Consider the following 22,902-nt stretch of genomic DNA (forward strand, 5'->3'; position numbering starts at 1 on the left):
TGAAAATACAGTGAGATAAAGCAAGTGTGCACCCTTAGGCCTGGCACAACACAGAAGCTAAGCAGAGGGCAGGAAAAGCTTTCTTTCCATTACTAACTTAGAATTGCTGACACACATTGAACCTGCGCAGTGGTTTCTTATGAGCTACTAGGCAGATTTTGGTTTCTATATTCTCTCTTCTTTGCAGAGCAGACTCATCAGTGATTCTGATTCTGGGGCTGGGCATTACTAGGAGCACACGCCTGTAATCCCAGCACTCTGGAGGCTGAGGCAGGAGGATCATTGTGAGTTCGAGGCCAACATGGGCTACATAGTGAGCCTGAACTGCATAGCAAGACCCTGTCCAAACAAACCAAAAGATTCTGAGACTAATGTACGCTGAGGCTCAACAAAAAGACCGGGAGGGTGTCCCAGCCAACTATGTTTCTCCTTGCTTGAGGAAGACTCTCTTCTGTTCAGGTTATGCCTATACTCTGACCATGAAAGAGAGAGAACTGTTTGCAGGAGTTCGGGATCCTCCAGGTGGTTGGGACAGGCAAAAGGACCTTCTTCTGGCCAGTCCGGGTGATGCTGTGTTAGCAGCTGTGTGCACCTGAGCTGGAGAAGACGTCTGTGCTGTGCTCTCTCAGTGCATGTGTGTGCACTTGCCCGGATTCAGCAGAGGAATCGGCTTGCTCTGCCCGGTGGGGGCCTGGGATTAGCCAGCTGTCTAATGTTAGCTGAAGCTGCTGCTGGGACAGATGTTTTTTTGCTTAGAGATTCATTTTGGGGTATTTGGCACAAAAACTTGAGGTAAGCAAAAAGTGCTCAAGGATTCGTACTCTACATAAAACCTCTTTATTAGCAATCTAGCTTAATGAGCAGATAATCCCGAGTCCTGGAGATAATCATCTGCTACCAACTGAACATATTTGATCGGATAATAGTGTAGGAAATGGTGGGGCCTCTGCCCCGGGAGATCCAGAATGGCTCTTGGAGCTCTGAGAATCTAGCTAAAGTTGTTTTTTAGTGTCTAAAATTCCCCTCTGCTTTGCACTCTATCTCAAGGCTGCTGGTTTTTATGAAACACAAGATCATGGGGGAAGGAGGTGATGGAAGGGAAAAAAACCTAAAAAACTACTTTCAGAAGTTGGCCCTGTTGCTTGTGTGCTGTGTGACCGGGTTACCCTTCTGGCCTGGCTCTTGACCACGCTAATACCTTTTATGGTATTCGGGGAGCAAAGTTCCCTTACACCCTGGGGGTACAGAGAGGACCTCCATTCAGATGGGAGAAGGGAAGCTAAACTCAGCACTGGTCACGCCCTTACAGAAGGTCTTTGAGTTCTCAAATCTTTGGGGACACCTCAGTTACAAGTCATCCTGGACAAGAGGTCTGGCCCTGCTAGAGCTAGGAAATTGTGGATACCGACAATGCCATGCTGATCAGTTCTCTCCCATTCTGCCTTCTGGGGTCTCGCTGCCTCGCACAGGTACTTTGTTCCTAGGAAGTTCTGGAAAAGTCGGAGGAGGGCTGGTGAGTGTGGCTGGAATTCCCATCATTCTCATAAACCTACTCCCTCCTCAGCTCACTGCAACCTGGCTTGCTGGTCTACCACAGAATTCTCTTACCTTTTGTCTTTTTCCATTGTGCATCTGGAATATTGTCTCCCCTCCAGAGCTTCAGGTAGCTGGTTTTCTTAAAACAAGTGAAAAAAGAAAGAAGCTAATTAGAATGAGCCAAAGAAGCAAAGATATCGAACAGTTAAGATCTTACCTAGTTCATTCAGCTTTACAAAATCTTATTTACCTTGAATGATATCCCCATGTTTCTTTTCATTCTCCCTATGCGTTCATACATCAAATCAACATGCTATGACTTGCTCTAGTAAAGTGGAACTGAAGGTCAAGAATCCAATCACCTAGTAGCCACAGGGACACGTTTTGGTGTAACACTTGACTGGTTAACAGATGGAATTTGGGTTATGGAATCTATTGGAGCCCACAGTGGTCATCAGCATAGTTCTCTCAATAAAAGCATGGCTATTCACCTGTGGAGCCCCTGTCTACCTTCACCAGTTCCCTCAGGCATATTCCAGCACTTGAGGGGTTGGTGAGTCCTGCGTGCATCTGGCTTTCCATCCCCCCACAACTCCGTGGCAGAACTCTCTCCTGGTATCAAGTCTGTTTTAGTCTTTAGTGTGAGATGTAAGCTTAGCAAGGCTAAGGTAGGGCAGGCTCATTGCAGGTCACCTTTGCCTGGCCTGGATAGAAAGTTTACACAGTCACTGGGTTCCCCCTTTCCCCAGACGCAATTGTAGAGATGTACATAGCTCCTTGGGTAGGATTTGCAAGGACACCAGAAAAATCCTCTGGTGCTTAGAAACTGCCCCCATCGACTGGCATTTGTGTTCAGCATCTCTGAGCCCCACCCTTTCTGTGCTGAGACAGCCTTGTTTCCCTCCCCGCCCTGGGAGTTTCTGTATCGCTGTGACCACAGCACCGGTGGGCACTGTTGACCTTCCTGCAAGGTCAGGGCTGGGCCCTGGGGCCCGAGAGGCAGAGGCTCCAAAGCCACCAGGCCTGGGAGCTCTGGTGAGTGTGCCACTGCCCTTTTGCCTCAGAATGGTGCGGCCCTTGCCAAGCTTGTGACAAAGGCCTCCATTGCTTGTTGCTCGGGTGAAGAGGCCTCCAGAGGCCCCACAGTGAACTGCTTCACTTGGGCCCTGTGACTCTGGGAAGGAAAGTGACAGACATGTCTGTCTGAGCAGTGGGCGTGGGAGCCTCCGTTGGTTTCTGGATTCTCCATGGAGTGAGTCTGTGTGTTCGTACCACTACCTGACCCACGTTCCGGGCAAACTCTAATCCCAGAGAAGGGAGGGTGATGGCTGGGCCGGAGGCAAGGGTACAGCTTCCTGCTCTTCCCAGCCTCCCTCAAGATGGCCAGAGGGCTCTGGCTCTCTCCTCCCTGGTCTCCTGGCTTCCTGTCAGCCTGTATTGCTGTCTGTCAGTCTGTCTTGAACTGTCTCAACTCACAAAGCGGTCACCTGTCCTGCCGTAGGCTGGCTTTGTTCTCTTGGGGTTACCTAGGCTGGGGTGGGTTAGACAGCCTGAGCTTCTGGTGGGGCTCTGGATCAGGTCTGAAGGCCCAGTTTTCCTCAGTGACTCCCTGGGGGCAGGTCCTGTGTTAACAAGTCCCAGAGGTGGCCGAGTTTCCAGAGCCAGAGGTTGGTGGCACCCTTTCCAGTGGAGGCTGGGCTGTGTCTTTCCTTGGTAACTTCCCCAGCCTGTGGACTCCTCCTGCCTCCCCGAAAAACTCAGGCCTGTGTGCCAGTCCCTAGGCACCTTTGGAGATTAGTGATGGTGCCCAGAAGGAGGCCACCTGAAGAGCAGGAGGGAGCCCAGCATCTTTCTCTTAAAGGTCAGTGAAACAGTTTCAGGTAACAAATGTTCCTACAGCGCAGAGACTGAAAGCCAGGGGTGCATAGACAACAACTCAGAAACTCCTTTGGGGTTCACATCTGATATGGGATAATCAGATCTCACCCCAGTGCAGCGCAGGCCAGGTTGGTGGCCTGAAGCAGACACTTGGGACTGTCTGCGCCCCTCCAGTCCCCGGAGGAAGAGGATAGGGCAGAGGTTCAGCTAATGCCCGCAATTCCAGAAACATCCACTTAGGTGACCAAATCAGGGGCAAAATGGAATAAAGAAAATCAGGAGCTGTGAGTGTCTTCAAAAGGAACTGGGGCTTTCAAGGAAGGATTTTATTTTTTAAAAATTAAAAACTTTTATTAGTACATGTTTGCAGTGTACAAACGTGTCTGTATACATTCACCTTAGTAGGGGCGTGTGCTTGATATATTTTAGTTCTTTTTCATCCCCTTCCCTGCCCCTCCCTCTTTCCTCTCTCTGTCTCTACGTCTCCTCTCCACATTTTCATTCTTTCTTTTAGCTCATGTTTGTGACGCTTGGTGATTACATTCACTGTGGGTGGTCGGTCCATGCAAGGACCATCCTAACTATTGCTCTGCCCCCAGCCCTCCTCCCTCCTCCTGCTCCTCCTCCGCTTCATAAAAGGTCTTTCTTCCCGTTGCCTTTAATCCTTTGCTTTGCTCTGTGCTTGGTTTATGTTTTGGTTTTCCGAGAACTGGAACTTTCCTGGAACTCGCTCACTGCGTAGCCCAGGGTGGCCTCAAACTCCTGGCCTCTCTCTGTTTTATTCTTTGGATTGCTCACGTGACACACCACGTGGTACTTGAGCTTTTATGTCTACTTTATTTCATTTAGTATTATGTTTTCAAGTTGTATCCATTTCCCTCAAATCAAGCTTATCCTTTCTGGCCAAATAATACTACATTGAGTGTAAAACCGTGTTTCCTTTATCCATTAATGGGCACACAGGCTGTCTGGCTATTACGAGCTGAACTGCTATGCACACAGATGTGCATAGGTCACTGTAACATGATGTCTTTTTTTTTAGCTCTTGCAAGAAGATGTCCGAAAGGGGAATCAAATGAAAATTTTTATGTTTGGTTTTTGCAGATGGCTGTGAACTGGTTTCCATGGTGGCTGTACTAGTGTACATTCCCACTGGAGATGGAGGGTCCCTTTCCACCACGGCCTCACAGGACTTGTTGTTATTTGATTTCTTGATGATTGTTTCTTTCTGGAGTAAAACAAAATATCAGAGTTGTTTTACTTTGTGTTTCTCTAACGGCCAGTGATGCTGAACACTTTTTCACATGGCCATTTTATTGGCCGTTTGTACTTTGAGAAGTGCCTCTTTTATTTCAGATGCCCATTTTTGACGGAGTCTTTCATTGGAAAGGGTCTAATTTTGGGGGTTCTTTATAGATTCTAGATGTTAGTCCTCTGAGGAGTAACTGGCAGCACCCTTTCCCCATTCTGTAGGTCGCCTCTTCTCTCTCTGTTGTTTGCTGTGCTGTCAGGCATGGATTGTAAATCCATCTGTGAAGAACACAGACGCTGAGGGCCCCATGCTGCTGATTCTCCCTGAAGATTGGGTCCTGGGTCCAGCCCAGAGGCTCTGCCCAGAAGGTAAGCTGGAGAGGACTTGACCAAGGCTGTCCGTGTGGTCAGGCCTGTCACGCCAGGCCCCAGCCAGGCAGCAGGGAGGCCGGTTCCTCAGCCGGCAAAGAGGTGCCTGAGAGATGTGCTTCCCTTTTGCTGACTGCAGTCAGGCCAGAATCACTTTGGAGAACATTCTCTGCACCTTTCTGCCACTTTTTCAATCATTCTGTTTGGGGTTGGCATCGTGTGAGGCTGCAAGGTACCACAAGCAGCGTGGGCAGAAGCTCTTGTATGGGAAGCTGCTTGGGGAGGTAAACTGAAGGACATGTTCTGACCACCGCACAGCCCAGCAGGGACCCCAGGATACAAGCAGCTCATTTTTGATGACATATGCTACTATCATACGATTAGGAAACTGAAAACTTACCTGTATTTTATTTTATGATTTAGTATTGATTTTTTGAATTCATTTAATAATTTTTAAACTTTTTATTTTGAAATAAATATGTATTCCCAAGAAGTTACAAAGGTAGTGTCCAGAAGTCCAGCTAGTTTTTCTTGATGGTTACGTCTTAGGTAATTATAGTCCTACATCAAAACCGGGAAATAGCATTAATATGTATTGCTGGATAATCCCCCCCCCCCCCCCCGTACCAGGGATGGGACCCAGGGCAGTGTAGTATGAGTGGAAATGTGCCATCTGTGACCTTTTGAGGCTGGCTTTCCCCCCTCAACCTAATGCCCCAGAGCACCAGTCAAGTATACTAATATTTACCACATTGCATTTATTTATTTACTTTTACTTTTATTTTAGAATTAAACTAAGCAAAATAAAGCAGAACAAAGCCAATCAAAACAAGACAGTGTAAGTGATACAGGATTTCAAAACAAGGTAATAGGAAATCAACAATTGTTACCATCATGCTTTTTAGTGTCTTCAAACTCGCTGCCCATACCATCAGACATAGTAAAATTCAAACAAAACAGAAACAGAATAGAACCAATAAAAACAAAACAATGAATGCAATGAAAGACTTCAAAACCAATTGTAGTAAATCCAGAATGGCTACTGTAGATTATCTTGTTGTCTTTGAAACAGCTGTCCATGGCATCAGATACAAAGAAATCAAACAAGATAAAACAGAATAGAACCCAGCCAAACAAAACCACACCACCTTTTATTGCTCGGTAGTGTTCACGCTATGTGTGTCTGACCATTTAATCCATTAAGCGAGGGTTTTCCTTCCAGTTTTTGACTATTATAAAGACATCCACAATGAGCGATCATGCCCAAGTGTCATAAGTTTTTATTTATTGAAAATCACTGGGTCAACTAGTCATATGATGAGCAGGTATTTAGTTTTTAAAGAAGTTGCCGAACCCTTTTCCAGAGTGGTCGCACGGTTTCCTGTGCCCACCGGTGCGTAATCCATGAGAGAATTTCTCCACCGTTTGTTTTCGCAGCTCTAATGGCGGTGGCGGTGGCTCCTGCGGTCTTGTTTCGTGTCCCCCTAATGGCTAATGAAGCTCAGTGTCTCTCATGTGCTTTCCGCCATCTGTCTTCTCTTGGATGAAATGTCTCTCTGTGTCTGTTGTTTTTTATTTCGAGGGTTAGTATTAGTCTGATGGGAGGTGTGACAAGGAAACACAATTTTGGGGGGCTGTTTTTAGTGCTGAGTGGATACTAAAAATTGAAATTACTGATCTTAGAACACTCAGATATACACAACATGGCAGTTGTAGTTTATGTTCCCTCTAGTACATTTTTGGGTACCATTTCCATATATCTTCATAAATGTTTAGTGGTCTTAAGCTTCTTTTTCTGGTGCCAATTTGATAAGTGATACTAGTTCCAATTCTTCTTACCAGCATTTGTCTGGATATTAGTAAGGCCGAGCCTGTTTCTGCATGTTCTTGGCACCGTATTTACTCTTAAAGCTACCTGTTCATGGGCCAGGGGAGTAGCTCAGTGGAGAGAGCTTGCCTAGCGTGCATGTGGCTCTGGGTTTGATTCTTAGCACCGTGAAACAGAAACAAAACCAACTCTATTTATTCACTTGGTATCTTTTGAGGCAGTGTTTCACTAGATGGTCCAGGCTGCCCTTGAACTCACTTTGTAGCCCAGGCTGGCTTTGAATTTGCAACGATCCTCTTGCCTCAGCCTCTTGAGTACTGGGATTACAGGCGTGCACCACCATGCCCGGCAAACAAAACCAACTTTAATCACTCAGATAATTAATGAATTTTTCTTTATCGTCCTTATAAGAAAGGAAAATAATCAAAAAGGCTAATGTCCTCTTTGAATACTACCCTATCTCTTAACGTATCACCCCAAACATAGTAAGTTAAAATGACCATTGTTATCTGCAAGGTTAGCTGGGGAGTTGAACTGATTTGGGCCAACTCACTGGTGCCTCTGCAGCTGGTCGGTCCACATGGCCTGGGTTGGGGTAACTCTGTCCTTTGCACTTGGCTGTCATGTCCTCCTGTAACCTGGGAATGTTCTCATCACAAAGGTGCAAGAGACATGCAAGTACTTTTTAAAGAATTTTCTCAGGCCAATTTTTTTCCTTCCAAGGATTGAATTCACAGCTTCACACCTGCCAGGCAGTGCTGGTGCCACTGAGCTATAGCCCCAGCTCCTTAGGCCAATTTTGCCCCTGGCCAGTTGGCTAAAGCAGGTCACCTTGAGAGATAGAGGTAGACAAGAGGACGCCACTCAAGGCACAGCCACATGTTGGCGTGGATCTTTGAGGCTGTGAGTGCACTCAAGCTATGTAGCGTAATCCGTGCTTTGCCATCCATCTCTCTGCCATATGCAACATACACTGACTCCCATGCTGGGATGTCCAAAAGATGATCCACAGTCACAGCCAATAACACTTGGATCTAGGATCTCATGTGTACACCAGATGTGCATGTGGCTTCTGGGGTGCAGTGTCTCAGCCTGAGGACCTGAACTAAAAAGATGAGCCACGCCTCCTCGCTGTGAGGAGCTGGGGCAATGGATGCTCTCATCTGAAAAGGGGAGCGACAGGAGTGCACTACGTCACTGTGCCGAGCTGGGGAGGTGGCCAGCCTTCTGACTTTGGTAAGACCGCACTTTCCGTTCTTACTTCAGGGGTGGTGTGTGTCTCTTGATTAGCTCCCATTCTGGTTCATTGCAACTGGCTTTCTAGCCCATTATTTCTAGAACCCTTGGTTTCTCCCACTGAGCTCTCTTTATTTTTCCATCACATTCCTTGGCTCCATTTGAAAAGAAAGTAGATTGTTCCAGTAATTTCACAGCCTTCTTTCTGCAGTTGGAACAATTTCAACCCAGACTGGGGTGGTACTTAGGATGCAACATCTTCAAACACTTGGTGGGTTTTCAATGCATCTGATTCCATTTAACGCTATTGTCAAAGGCCCCAGCCAGAGTCCTGGAGAAGTTCATCTTTCCTATGCTTAGTCACTGCTGCCTTAGGCGAATGTGGTAATGTTAAGACTTCCTGGATTTCTGTTTGTCTAGCTGAGCGGAGCTCTAAGGCGGGATGGATACGGATTTATTCAAGTTTCTGCTTTTGCTAACCTTCCCCTGCTTGATTGGCCAGAGCAAATCACACAGAGTCACACTGAGCCAGAGTCAGTGCAGGTGAGCGACAGGAAAGGGCATGGCCTTGGGGAAGTATGAAACACGAAGGGTTTCAAAAGGTAATTTTGAGAAGTTTGATGTGATTTCTTGTGTGTGTGTTAGTTCATAAATATGAGCGGTAGTCTTTGTGCAGTGGCAGTATTTTAGCCAATAAGGTTTATCTAGGGCACAATTATTGCTAATTGAAAGCTTTTCCCAATACCCCACCAAGGCGACTTGAAATAAATGTGATCGATGTCCTTCTGCATCTTGCTATTTTCACTTAGTGATGTCTTTTTTTGTGATCTGTTCCTGTTAACTGCTATAAGGATTTCATTGGGTGAATATGAAGTGCGTTTTATCCAGCCATTTCTATGCTAAATGGACATTTAAGTTTCTCTAATTTTTTTATTATTACTATATTTCACATAGTCTAAGCTGTGCCATTTTCATTTCAACATTTCTGAGAGTTACAGTGTCTTACAAGTATTTGAAAGTGTATTCCACTGGCATGTAAAATAATGATGCATCTTGTAAAATCAGTATTATCTTAGGCTTGAGAAAATAAGGAGTAAACACGGATGATCCTCAAATCTTTTATACTGCCACCTTGCCAATGATTGATTCATTTCTAGAGGTTTTGCAATTTGCCAGTGTGATAAATGTAAAATTATCTCACTGAGCTTTTATTTATTTAACTTATTTTTTGGTATCACGGATTGAACTCACAACCTCACATTTACCAAGCAGGCACTTATGCCACTGAGCTAAACCCCTGGCTTCACTGAGGTTTTAAACGCAGCTTTTGATTTGTAGGTAGACTAAACACTGTCTTATATTTGTCAGCCATTTAGACTTTCTTTCTATGAGCTGTCCATTTATAATTGTCGCTCATTTTTATAGTATTTTCCTTATTGACTTATAGCATTTATCTATACATGATAGATGCTAATCTTTCATTAATACATTCAAAGTATTTCCTCCAGTCTAAAGTTTTTTTTATAGTGTTCCTTATTGTAAAGATAATTTAAAAGTCAGTCTTTTTAATGGTTTTGGATTTTTGTGACTTTGTTAAAAAAATTCTTTCACTCTACTACTGTTGCTTCTAGTAGTTGCAGCTACAATATTTTTTGGTACCGGGAATCGAACTCATGACCTCGTGCTTGCTAGGCAGGTGCTTACACTGCTGAACTGAATCCCTGGCCCCCTGAATATTCTTTTATGTGACAAAATATAGGTTAAGACTCCTGAGATGGGAGCTTGGCCTGGATTCTCTAGGTGTGTCCCGAATGTAGCCATAAGATCAGCGTGATAAGGACATGCTCTCGTATGGAAGAGTCAGCGTGGTTCCGGAGGCAGCTACTGTGGTGATGTGGCCACAAGCCAAGGGTACCAGAAACCACCAGAAGCTGAAAGAGGCTGTGGATACACAATATCTTTTCGTGTGCTTATGTATGTGGTTTTTTCTTTCATAAATGGTCCATTTTCCCACTGGGTTTATTTTTCCCTCAGCAATATTTGTATAGTCTGAATGTTTGTGATGTACAGAAAACAAATACATTTTCCAGTGTGCTGTATGATTTTTTGCGTTGCTTTTCTGTTTTTTCCTGCATTCAAACCTCTGTATTTTATTTAGCCAAATTTATCACTTTTTCATCGATATACATAACTATTGTAATCTAAAAAGGTTTCCTCTAAAGTCGCATGTATTTGGAAGTGTATTTGGAATTTAGTTCTGAGAATAGTGTGTGGGAAGATAATTTAAATTTTTTTATTTTAAAGAGGATAAAACAGAATAAAACCAATCAAAACAAACCAGTGTAAGAGATACAGGACTTTAAAACATCACAAAATCAATAGTAGTTACCATAATGCCTTTTGACGTCTTCAAAATAGCTGCAGATAACTTCGGACATAGTGAAAATCAAACAGAACAGAACAGAACAGAATAGTAACAATAAAACAAAACAATGAGTGCAATAAAGGACTTCAAAACAAGCCAATAGTAAATCCAAAATGGCTACCATAATATATCTTGCCATCTGCTCCTATATCAGATTAAACAACCAAACCAAACAGAGAATAAAACTCAACCCAACAAGACAATGGAATGATATAGGACTTCAGAACAAGCCCATAGGGAATCAACAATGGCTACCGCCCCCAGAAGGAGATCCTCCCAGATGCCACACTGTGTACTGCTATCCTCTGAACCCATGGTCAGACACTGGCCCCAGACCTGCAATGATAGTGACACACCTCAGCACCACAGGCACCCAACTGTCCTTCACCTCCATGGCTGTCATCACAGCCTGTGTCTCTCCAGATAAGCCGGTCCCTGATGAGGTGGGGGTGGAATTGGTATTTCTTGTTTGCCAGCCTGCGCAGCCGGAGGGGGCAATTTAATCTTTCTTTCTAGAGTGGTAAGTTCACTGCCTCAGTGCCATTAGTAGTAGGTCCATCCCCCCCCCCCCCCCGCACTGATTTGAAATGCTCACGGGTCCACCTCTGACTTCTTAGTTACGTTCCTCTGGTTTATTTATCCCCACTCCAATGCCAGACTGCATTCATTCTTGTGGGTTTCTCCCCATGTATTCGGTAGGACAAGGTCCATGTCTTCCCGGAATTTTGGACTACTATTTGCATATTTACCTACTCACATATATTCATAATGACTTTGTGCAATCCCTTGAAAAATTTTACTGATTTTAGGATTGAGTTTTCAATGAATTTATAGATTATTTGGATGAGAGTTTTTGAAATCTTATTATAATACAGTTTCCCCTTCTTGAAAATGGGTTTCTGTTTTCAGTTAGGTTACTTAAAAATTGTCTTTCAGTTAAGTTTCATAGTTGTATTGATATGGGGGAATGAAACTCACAACCTACTGTATTTCCAGTATGAGTTCATGTTGCCTAAAATCAAAGAATGAATTTTAGAGACAATGGAGGTTAAGAGTGGAATATATTTATTGAGAAGAAAGCTTCTGTCTAGGAGACACAGAAGGGGTCCCTAGTAGGTTACCAGGAGCTCTGTCTTTTCTAAGGACTTTTATAGAGTAAAATTATGAGGTTAGACGCTTGCAATGTGGGGAAAAATGGGAACTCCAAGGTGGACATAAGGCGGGACAGAACTGTGGTCAACCAGTAAGATTACTTAGGGGCTGGGGATTTAGCTCAGTAGCATAAGCGCCTGCCTTGTAAGCAGGCGGTCGTGAGTTTGATCCCCGGTACCGATAAAAAGGAAAAAGACAAAAAAAAAAAAAAAAAAAAAGATTACTTGCTCAAGTAAAATTTGATAGAATTGTGGGGGTGGCAGCTGAAAAGATAAAAAGTATGAAATATAAATGACCTTTATTTTAAGAATGCAGGGAGAGATCCCCCGATCACCTGGGGAATGGCATCTCCCCCCAGGGTCCACGATCTCTCTGTGGGACACGTGGAGTGAAGGCATACATGTAGCTTAGGTTTGGGGTGGAGCCTGAGGGGGCATTAGGGATGCACAGGTATCTCATTGGCACTCTTTGGCACCAGGGATGAATTCCTAGGGGTGGGGAAGATAGGGTCACAGGTAAATTCCTAGGGGTGGGGGAGATGGAGCTCCTTGGTTCTGCCTGAGGCTTTACCGGCTACAGTGTCCAGTCTGGGCCAAAACTCTTTCATATCCCATCTTATGATTATTATTATTAGGAAAAGGGGCGGAGATTTCTTTTTTACTGATTCCTGCTGGAAGAGAGCACTGTACTAGAGTCTAGGGAGTCGACGGGATGCCGGTTGATGCCCATGTAGAAGCTGGTACCAGGTGTTTTAGCCAGGACAGCTTCACTGGTGAATGCATGTATGTTAGACTGGAAAAACAAAGAGACGAGATGTTATGAGGAGGCATGGCACTGTCATATTTAAGGACCCAGGTGAGGTAGAAGGAAAGGTGCCTTTGATTTAGACATGTCATTCTATCAGGACCATGTTGAGGTAGAAACATTTCCACAGTAAGGCAGAATTCTGACATATAAATGTGGGGTTAGGAGGAGTGAAGTTATGAGAGGTGATTACTACCCCATCTGAAAGGGTAAAAGTTAAGACGGTAGGTAGGTAAGGCTTGTCTCTGTATGTATGACGTTGGAGTCTTTAGGAAATACTGTTAAGGAAATACTGCTGTAAAAAGAATAAGAAATTAGAAATTGGATAACAACACATGACAGCCTGAGAGTCGTGGTTGTGCATCCTTGGTGAGATGGAGATGAGTGGACAAAAGGATGGTTAGATCTAGGGCTGGAAGGCACCACTTAGCCTGAGTGATGTGAGACCAGGATGGCGGTCTAGCAACTTTGACCACTGTTGAGGTTGCCAGGAATATCAGGTATGGGTCGCCGTAACCTGGTTGTAGTCCTTGGAATGATTTGCTGTAACAGGATTTTAGTAAGTGTATCAGCAGTTTCCCTGGTTGTGGGAAAGGCTTTTGTGTATCCTGAAAAAGTATAAACAAAGGTGAGAAGACAAAATGTATCTGTTAGTCTTGACTGGGGTTGCCTGAGAAATTGGTGAATAAGAAAGGAAGGAGGTGGTCTATATCACAGAGGAGAGGTTTACTAGTGATAACAGGTGTCAACTGTTGAGGCCTCAGTGTCTGGGTCAGTCTGTATAAATGCAAGGGAATAAAAAGAATTTTTAAGATTTAGGCCTGTAGAGTGAGTGGTGGAGGGAAGATTTGGCGCCACTGGGTAGATTGGGAAGAAGCAGTCTGGGACCTGCACAAAATGGGCCCTGTTTGTAAATGGCATAGGTTGACCATCAATACCCCCTAGAGATGGAGGACTTACTACAGTGGCCTGAAAACTCAGGAAGAACTCTATACATATGGTCTCTATGTCCACAAGTATAGAGAATGTCTTACCTGAGACTTTTAGTGAGACTTGGGACCCTGAGACGGACACCTTAAAGTGGGCTGTTATTAGCCCTGAGCCCCATCAGTCTTTTTTTTTTTTTAAATTTTATTTAAGGAGAAAAAAAAAACCAGAAAAAGGGTACAAGTTATACAGAATTTCAGAAAAAGTAAACAGTAGGAAATCACTAGTTAATTACATATTGTCATCTTAGAAATAGTTGTTGAAGTTACAACATTAAAGCATATAGAGGGGACTTTCAAACAGTGAGACTGCAAACGGTTTTGTTCAATGATCCAACAAAACTCAGTAATATGGTTATCTATCTTATACACTTAAATATATATGCAGTTATATCTTTTAGAGAACTTTCTTTTCCTTTCTTTTGTACAATGACAATTACACATCTTGGGTTTTATTACTCCCACAGTTCTTACTACTTTTTTTTTTTTGAAGAAAGTAAAACTAAATGTGACATACCAGGACAGAGTCAGTCAAATCAAAAGGATGGACATAATACATAATGTAAAAATAAAATACAAGGTGATCAACAATGGTTACCATAATGCCTCTTTATTATCTTAAAAAGAATTGCCTATATCATCAGTTATAATAAAATTGTACAAAACAGTAAAGAATAAGACCAACAAAACCAAAACACTGGAGACATTAGAGGACTTAAAAGAAGATAATAGTCAACCAGAATGGGCGTCACAATGAATCTTATTGTCTTCATAGTTGTTGCCTATACTTTCAAACTTGGTACTATCAGGCATAACAGAATACAGGAAAATCAGTCAAAACAAGATGGTGAGAGCAATACAGAGTTTCAAATCAAGTTAATAGGAAATCAAAGTGGGTTGCTATAATATATCCTGCTATTTTTTATTTATTTTTCCCTTAATTAAAAGGATAAAAATGAAAAAGCAGATAATAAAAAGGAGATTGAGATAAAAAAGAGGGCATAACAACAAAACAGCGCAGGTCAAAACATAGCTATTTAAGCAAAATAGTGTTTCACCACAAGATAATCTCGACATAATAGTAGTTACCATAGTGTCTCTTCCCTTAAAATCTTTGGGTATAACTTCGTATACTGTAGCATCAAACATACCAAGACAATGTAAAACTGTTCAAGAGAATTACAGTGTTACAGGGTATCTAGAATCAACTAACAGAAAATGAACAATGGTTTCTGTATAATCTCCTTGTCTATAAAAGTTTTTGTTTATATTATCACATATAATAAAATCCAATAAGGTACAACACATTAAAACCGATGGAGACAGAAGAACAAAAGCTTGATGGGACTTCAAAACAAGAGGATATTAAATCAGCACTACCTATTATGATGTCTTGTTTTCTCCAAAATGACTGTTCCTACCATCCAACCTTCTCTGCCTCATTTCTGTTGAGCTCTTTTTCTGTCATTAATTGTCAGTTTGTCCTCTTTATTTAGCTTTCTGCTCCATTCATTGTGGCCGCTCTGCCACTGTTTCTGGAATCTTGGTATTTTTCATTTTTAGAATATCCTGCAGTAATCTCTGTAGAGTTGAATTGGTGGTTGCAAATTGCCCTAGTTCCTCTTTATCCTGGAAGCACCTTGTTTCTCCATCAATTTCTAGGGACAGTTGTGCAGGATATATCAATCTTGGCTGGAGGTTATTGTCTTTCAAAACTTGAATTATTTCCCCCACGCTCTTCGTGATTTGATGGTTTGTGCCGAGAAGTCTGCTGTAATTCTGATGGGTGTTCCCTTGTAAGTGATCTGTTTCTTGTCTCTGACGGCTTTTAATATTCTGTTCTTATACTGGATTTCTGGAATTTTGATTATTATATGCCTGGGTGGCTCTGTTTGGGTTGTAGGTGGCTGGGGTCCTGTATGCCTCATACATCTGAGTATTGTTACCTTTTGCTAAATTAGGGAAATTCTCTTGGATTATTTCTGTGAATAGCTTTTGTAGTTCATTTGTTTGAGTCCCTACTTCTTCTTTATGTTCTTAATTCTTAAGTTATAGATCCTCTTATCATCTTCTAGTCTTTGTATTATTGCTGTTTGTTTTCTTGTTATTTTAAAGAAGTTTTTCATTTCATGCTCCCACCTTACTAATCTGTCCTCCAGTTCTGATAATCTATCCTTTGTTTCTTTCAAGCTGTTATGCCAGCTTTCAATAGAGTTTTTAGTTTCCTGGTAATCTCTTTGAACCTGCTTCACATATTCTATGTTTTCTCTATTTTCTCCATCAAACAATTCTCCCCTTTTTTTCTGTTCTTCCATTCCACCATCTGTTTTTTCTTGGGCAGTGCTTAGCATTTCTCTAACTATTCTACTTATTTCTTGCTTTATTTCATTAAATACTTCATTTTTGAACTCATCTATGAGGCTCTGGAAATACCGCTTTATGATTATAGGTGCCGTGTTGGATATTGCATGTTTTCTGTCTTCATTCTCTTTTGCGTTTACCTTTCCTGCATCAATGTTCTCAGGATTGGGGACTGAGGACCCTTTCTTGTTGCTCCCTTTTCCCATACTTTTTGTTCCTTCCATACAAGTGTATGTAGGAGGCCCAGTTTTTTTTTCTCTTTGTCTGTTACAGTTTGTTTGAATCCGCCAGTTAGGTGTTCCCGTCCACTGCAGTGTACTAGGGAGACACAGACCTGGGCAGCCTCTGCTGGGCCTGCCCCTCCAGGTCAACTTACTGAATGCTTCACTGCTAGGGTGCACCGCCAGGCACAGGGACCTGATTTGGGCTAGCCTACTGGATCTTAGTCCGCGGCATCACCAGGCCAAGCGCTCCCCACCAGTCCCGCTTAGAGGGGAATACGCAACTAAAGTCACTGCAGGGCTGTGTTCTGGCTAGTCTGCTTGTTCCCAGAATGTCCTCTGTTGGAGCCTCCTAGTCTATGAAAGGGTCCCCATTTCTCTCACTCACCGCAGGACGATGCAGGGCTCCCTGCCAGTCCCACTCTCAACACCGTTTGGTTCGCCGATTCCAGCTCTCAGAGCTTTCGTGCGTCTCTCTCCCTGCCGTGCGGATTGGGACGCAGTAGTTGCAGCAGGAAATTCAAATCATGGCTTCCCATGGCGCGGGATCCAGCTTCCACACTGAGATTTTATCTGTTCCTGTTATAGCATCAGGATTGCATTTCCTGTTGGTTTCTCTCAGCTTAGTTCGTTCCTGGGTCGGCAGGGTACATCTCCCCTCGCGTAGGACTCCACACGGCACCGCTCCTGGATTCTAAATTGGTAATCTCAGAGAGCCTCCATAGCTGCTGTTATTTGTCTGCCATGTTCTCCCGGAAGTTGAGCCCCGTCAGTCTTCAGCAGCAAGTTTAAGCAGATCTGTCAGCGATTAATCTGGCAGTGTTGGCATTTGCTGTGAGGGTGGGAAATTAGGATGGCTTACCCACTCTCTGGTGGCTAGGACAGTCCAGTAGCCCTTGGTTAAGATCCCAAAGGAATGCCAGGATGGGGCACTCTCTTGCCCAATGTCCTTCTGTTGCATTTGAGGCATGGTCCATGGCGGGGGAACCCAGGCAGCTCCACCTTGTATTGGTAGTTTACCTGTCTCAGAACTCCAAGTGTCACAAGTGTTATTGTTATCTCTGTTGTTGAAAACATGAAAATCCATATTAAGGTGGTCTCTATGGAGTTTGAAGGTCAAGTTTTGCCTTTTTGCTTGGGATTAAGTAAGATATAACCTGCAGGAGTCAGATATAATCAACAGGGTATTTATGACTTTAGTAATGGCTTCCCATAAGGAGGACAAAGTCCAGGGAATTTTAGGAACTGGTATGTCATTTATGTCATATATAAGTATCTCTTTATGTTATTAAAATGTTTAATGCCATCTGATTTTTAGAGGATGGCCTGTTTTATTAATTTTTTCTTTTTATTTAGGAGAGAAATCAGCTACAGTGTTGTTTAATATCAGTTGAATATAGTTAAATATGGTGGAGGGCTGAGCCAGGGTGGGCAGGCAGGTGGGGGAAGGTTTAATTTTGCTTCTGCTGCAGTGTTGGTTTTGTTGTTTTGCATGTATCATCTAACCCTTGTTTTGGAAAAGAGCTAGTGGTTCCCAGCAAAAGGAATTTATAATTATTTTTAAATTTTAGTTGGTAAACATTTAGATTGGTACAGTACAGTACAATATAGGCAGTGAGCTTAATAGCAAACATTAAATGGCTATTTTAACATTTGAGTGTCAAAGAAATTTGTGAAACATCTCTAAGCGTATCAGCAATAATGAGTTGTCTGCTGCGCCTGTCTCTGTGCTGGCAGACAGAGCCACACTTGAGCTTGGGAGTGGGGACTGGTCTGGCATGTGGGCAGAGCACGCCCAGCATGGGGGCGGTGCATGCAGAGTGAAGGTGGGGTGAGCGCCAGGACCTAGCATGGGGGGCAGGCTGGAACTGCCCTGGAAAAATGCACAAGGCGGAGGCAGTGTAAGCTGAGTGGGCCGGGTGGCGGGTGTGCGGTGCACGGGGCGCAGAGCTGAGACACGGCGTGAAGCCGAGACCCTGCACGCCGGGACCCTGCGTGGAGCTGGGCACTACCTAAAGCCTGGACTGCTTGTGGGGCGCATGGAGTAGGGCACAGCGTTAGAGCTGACCCCGTGTGGAGCTGGAGTGCAGCATGAGCGTTTATAGCAGCCCGCGTGTATCTCTCAACACTGTTGGGGCACCCCTCTCCCATCGTGGCAGGGAATGGGTCGGCACATGGTGGGGAAGGGGAAGCGCGAGGAAACAAAGGGGATGCTGGCGGGAAAGGACACACACTCTCAAAACAAAGGCTTAAAGATAGAGAGTTTTGTAAACTTGTCGTCAGTGTGATAAGCCATAGATAGGTATGGTTTTTAGGGGGGGTACAGGAAGTGGTCCCCAAGATAAAATCTGGTACGGGGTCTGGCCCACGGAGTTACAGCCAGATGAAGCAACGGACCGTGGTCTACTAAGTTTAAGTCGTCACTTGTTTTAGACCGATCGGTATTTTGGTTCCAAAGCTCGTAATAATTGGCCGTCACCAATATATATACGAGTGGATTTCTCCATGGAGCTTAGTAACGGCTCTGCCCGTGAGAACTTAAAAAGCTCTGAAGGATGTGAGAGTTCCTCAGTGTGGAGCCAGGTTGGCCCAGAAAAACTCTGCCTTGGGCTATCTAAGGACATGAGAGCATCATGCAAACCCACGGAAAGGGGGAGAAAACCGGCCTGGGGCCTGGCCTAGCGGCAATCTCCGGGGGTTGCTACCTGTGGTAAATTGGGCCGGTGTTGTTTGTGAACCAGCAGCGACAAGTTTACAGCTCCCGAGTGTAGAAGTGAGGAATTAATGCAGAATGCAGTCCAGTCTGCGAAATGGCAGGGGACTCAGACTGGGAGGGCCTCCGGAGTCTCTCCTCTGCCATTCCCAGTCAGGGAACCATACGATAGCATTGTGGGGACAGTGGCTGAAAAGATAAGAAGTATGAAATATCAATAGCCTTTATTTTGAGAATGCAGGGAGAGACACCCCAGACCCCGTGGGGTGTGACATCTCCCCCTGGGGTCGGCGATCTCTCTGTGGAACATGTGGAGTGGAGGCATATAAGTAGCCTAGGTTTGGGGTGGAGCCTGAGGGGGCATTAGGGATGCACAGGTAGGTAGCCCATTGGCACTTGTTTAGCGCCAGGGGCAAATTCCTAGGGGTGGGGAAGATGGAGCTCCCTGGTTCCACCTGAGGCTTTACCAGCTACAGTGTCCTGTCTGGGCCAAAACTCTTTCAAAATTGATTAAATCAGGAGCAAATGGGGGAGCAAGTCCCTAGTGAGTGGCCATGCTTAGCAGCAGTGACCCTTACTGTGGGGGTGGGATGCTGACTCCTGGCTTCCTCAGGGTGACAGAGACCTATCGGACTGTGGATCCTTGGGATGTGGCTGTATTTGCTTTGCCTTTTGTCTTGAGATCTGTCCCACAGCACGGGGTGATTGTCTCTTCCAAGGTTGTAGGGTATCTGGTCTTCTGCGCTGGCTCCTTTGAGGGCTCAGCCCTGACTGACTGCCTATAATATTTCTAACTAAGTCAGCTGCCTGTAACAGTGTTATTTCTCACAGATTTCTTGTTAGGTGTATTCCAAATTACACAATGGAACTAATACTTTTCTTTTGTTACTATTGTTATAACTGGTTAGTGATAGAATTCTTGGTGTGGCTAAAAAGATAAGAAGTATGACATAAAAGTGGCCTTTATTTTAAGAATGTGGAGAGAGACTCCATGTAGCTTAGGTTTGGGGTGCAGCCTAAGGGGCATTATGATGCACAGGTAGCCCATTGGAATTCATTTTGGTGAATTGCTTAGGGGCGGGAAAGGTGACCTCAAGATAGACCCCCCTTGGTTCCGCCTCCCAGGCTCCCTACTGTGTCCCATCTGGGGCAAAATCCTTTCAGTTAGTACTGTATTAGTAGGTAAGAGTTAACTGATTTTTTGCCATATACAAATTTGGTTGTTGTCAAATTTATGAATTTTTACTTTGTTTCTAGATTTGTAGTCATAGGGAAGTATTCCTTATTTTTCCAAATGATGGCATTAGAGGTTTACCTATGCCTTTTTCTAATATTTTTATGTCTGTTTCTTTTTTCTTTTCATTTGATCTATCTGGAGTTTGTACTGGAGTATGGAGTACACACTAATCCTGTGTGTGTGTGTGTGTGTGTGTGTGTGTGTGTGTGTGTATTATGTGAGATGGAAACCAGGGCCTTCATAATAAACTACATCACTTACATTTTAAATTTTCTTTATATTATTTTTATTTTAATAATGGGATCTTGCTAAGTTGCTAATTTGCCCAGGCTGGGGTTGAACTTGTGATCCTCCTGCCTCAGCCTCTCAGAGTGCTAATATTACAGGTGTGAACCACCAAGGCCAGCTGTCCAGCTTTATCTTCTTTATCCATGACTGCTTAGTGTACCAATAACATTTTAATAACCCTCACACCTCTCTTCCCCACTAATTTGAGATATTTTAGTGTAAGCTAAGTGCTCCTATTTTTAGACTTTTTTCTTCTGCTCACTTGGTCTGTCTAGTCATACTATTTTACCCATGTTAATAAATTAACTCCAGTTCATTCATTTAATGTTCCATCCTGCGAGTATACAACTTACCTATTCTTCGTGGATGGACATTTAGTTTGTTTCCCATTTTTTTGTTTATTAGAAACAGTGGTACAATGAACATTCTTTAAATGCTTCTTGGTGCATGTGTACTAGAGTTTCTCTGGGGTGTCTGTTTAGGAATGTGATTGCTAGTTGCAGGGTATGCACATCTTTAACTTGATTAGATTTTGCCAGATTGCTCTCCAAAGCGGTAGTCCAATTTGCACTTCCACGAGCAGTGCAGAAACCACGTGCTTCCCACGGGAGCTCTGCAGGCTGCGTGTTACTGCACTTGTTAATTATTGCGCTTGTAGGAAGGTGAAACTGTTCTGCTGTGTAAATTTAAGTAGCGTTTTCCTGATTATTAATGAGATTGAGGCATAACCTTTCACTTGTTTATTGACCATCAGGTTTCATTTCTGTGGTTTACCTGTTCATATCTCTGCTCATTTTGTACTGCTTTATCTTTTTTTTTGCAAAGAATTTTTTATGTAGCCTGCATACTTGTGTGTGTGTATGTGTGGGAGTGTTGGGTGCATTTTGTTGGGCACCAAACTCAGGATCCGGTGTGTCTCAGGCAAGTGCTGCCTCCCCCAGTGCTGGCCTGAATACTAATACTCGGTTTCTTTTTCTTTTTCCTTTTTTGGTACCTGGGATCAAACTCACGACCTCGCACTTGCCAGGCAGGCACTTGTGCCTTTGAGCTAAATACCCATCCAATATCGGTTTCTTATATAAATACTGTGCCTTGGGTTGTGGCTTGCATTTTCACTTTGTGTACAATCTCTTTTGAAGTAAAAACATTAAAAATTTATTTGTAAGACAGGTGATGCAGTCACATGGCTGACGCTATTTTAAGTAGAGATTTCTCCATTCCTCCAGCCCTCTAGCAGTGTTATTTATATCTCAGATACTGGTGGTCTTGAGTTTCCTTACACATTTACAATCAAAGCAGAGCTGTGCCTCCCCCGACATATAAAAATTCAGCTATGTTTATCTTTATTTTTTGAATTATTGCTTCAAAAGTCTTTCTTCCTCTTGAGTTTTAAAGATAGTCTGCTTTGTTTTAACTTTAGTTCATTTTCTTATTAGTAGTTAATTTGTTTTTGTAATACTGATCGAATTGCATGTATTTCCTCCCTGACTTTTTAAAAATGCTGCCTTTTGGGGTGTATTTATTGCTTCCATGTACTGTATATGAAACTGTTTCTGTGCTTTCTGCTCAGTTCATTAGTGTGTTATCTATCTTTCCCTCAAGCAAAGCAACTGGTTTAATTCCTATAGCTTTATAAGAAATCTTCTCTGGTAAGATCAATTTTATGATTCCCTACCCTCTGGAGAATCTGAGTTATTTTTGGCCTTATTTGAGTTTAGTTAGAGTTGATTGGAATTACATAACATTTGTAGATTAATTTGGGGGAGAATTTCTATCTTTAGGGTACTTGGCATTGCCAGGCATGATCATGACATATGCCATCATTTATTAAGTCTTTTAAAAACATAATTTCTTTGATAAAATGCTTGTAATCTTTTTGGTTGGATTTCTTTCTGTGATGTGTTGTTTTTTTATGTTCTAAGTTTTATCTTGTTTAAAAATTACATTTTGCATTGTTGTGGTTACAGAAGGTCTCGGAGGGCTTTTGTGTCTATTGACAGAGCTGCCAATCTCTTCCTCATTCTAAATTGTTTTTAGAAACTGAGGTTTTCTACCCATTTATAACCACCTACCAATAATGACATTTTTGGTTTTGTTTTTTTCATGCTTGCCATTTGTCTGTCTACCCATCCCTTACTATGCGAGTGGTGCTCAAAATATATAAATGTTTAAATTAAAACAAAGGTTACAGTAGAAGACATATGGCCATTAATGCCTCTCCAAATTCTCCCCTTTGCTTCTGACACCCTTAACCCATTGTCCTCCCCACTTTCTGATGCTTCTAGAAGGCATTTTTTTGTCTTTTGTTGCTTTGGTACCTAGAATGAAACTCATGATCTTGTGCTTGCCAGGCAGGCACGCGTGCCGCTGAGCTACATCCCCAGCCGCATGCAAGCTGTTTTTTGATAGAAATATGATGAACCCTGCTGCCGAGGGCCGTCCAGCAGCAGGGCAGCTGTGTCAGAATGTGAGGGTGTCCTCCCTGCTCCAGGCACTGAAGGTGGCACTGTGTGACTTCTGAACATTGCCAGTGGGTTCAGGATATCAAGGCAGCCACGGCAGTACAAGTAAACACACAAAAAAGGACCTCTAGAATCGCTTCAGGCAGGGCAAGAGC

At 43.4% G+C, this 22,902-nt stretch overlaps 1 long non-coding RNA gene and 1 pseudogene across 3 annotated transcripts in view; both read left to right on the top strand.

Annotated features, from left to right (window-relative positions):
• The window catches only part of LOC134471583 (uncharacterized), a 137,322-nt gene that overhangs the window by 28,490 nt on the left and 85,930 nt on the right, over nt 1-22,902 (top strand). For all 3 annotated transcript variants that reach the window (XR_010041044.1, XR_010041042.1, XR_010041045.1), the window contains one exon: nt 4,888-5,034. This is a non-coding gene — a long non-coding RNA (uncharacterized LOC134471583). The remainder of the gene's footprint in view (nt 1-4,887; nt 5,035-22,902) is intronic.
• On the top strand, nt 8,763-8,885 carry LOC111755375 (U4 spliceosomal RNA; annotated as a pseudogene).

Source organism: Cavia porcellus, unplaced genomic scaffold (genome assembly GCF_034190915.1).
Source record: "Cavia porcellus strain 051 isolate PalLab524CR breed Dunkin Hartley unplaced genomic scaffold, mCavPor4.1 scaffold_19, whole genome shotgun sequence".
Taxonomy (NCBI): Eukaryota; Metazoa; Chordata; class Mammalia; order Rodentia; family Caviidae; genus Cavia; species Cavia porcellus.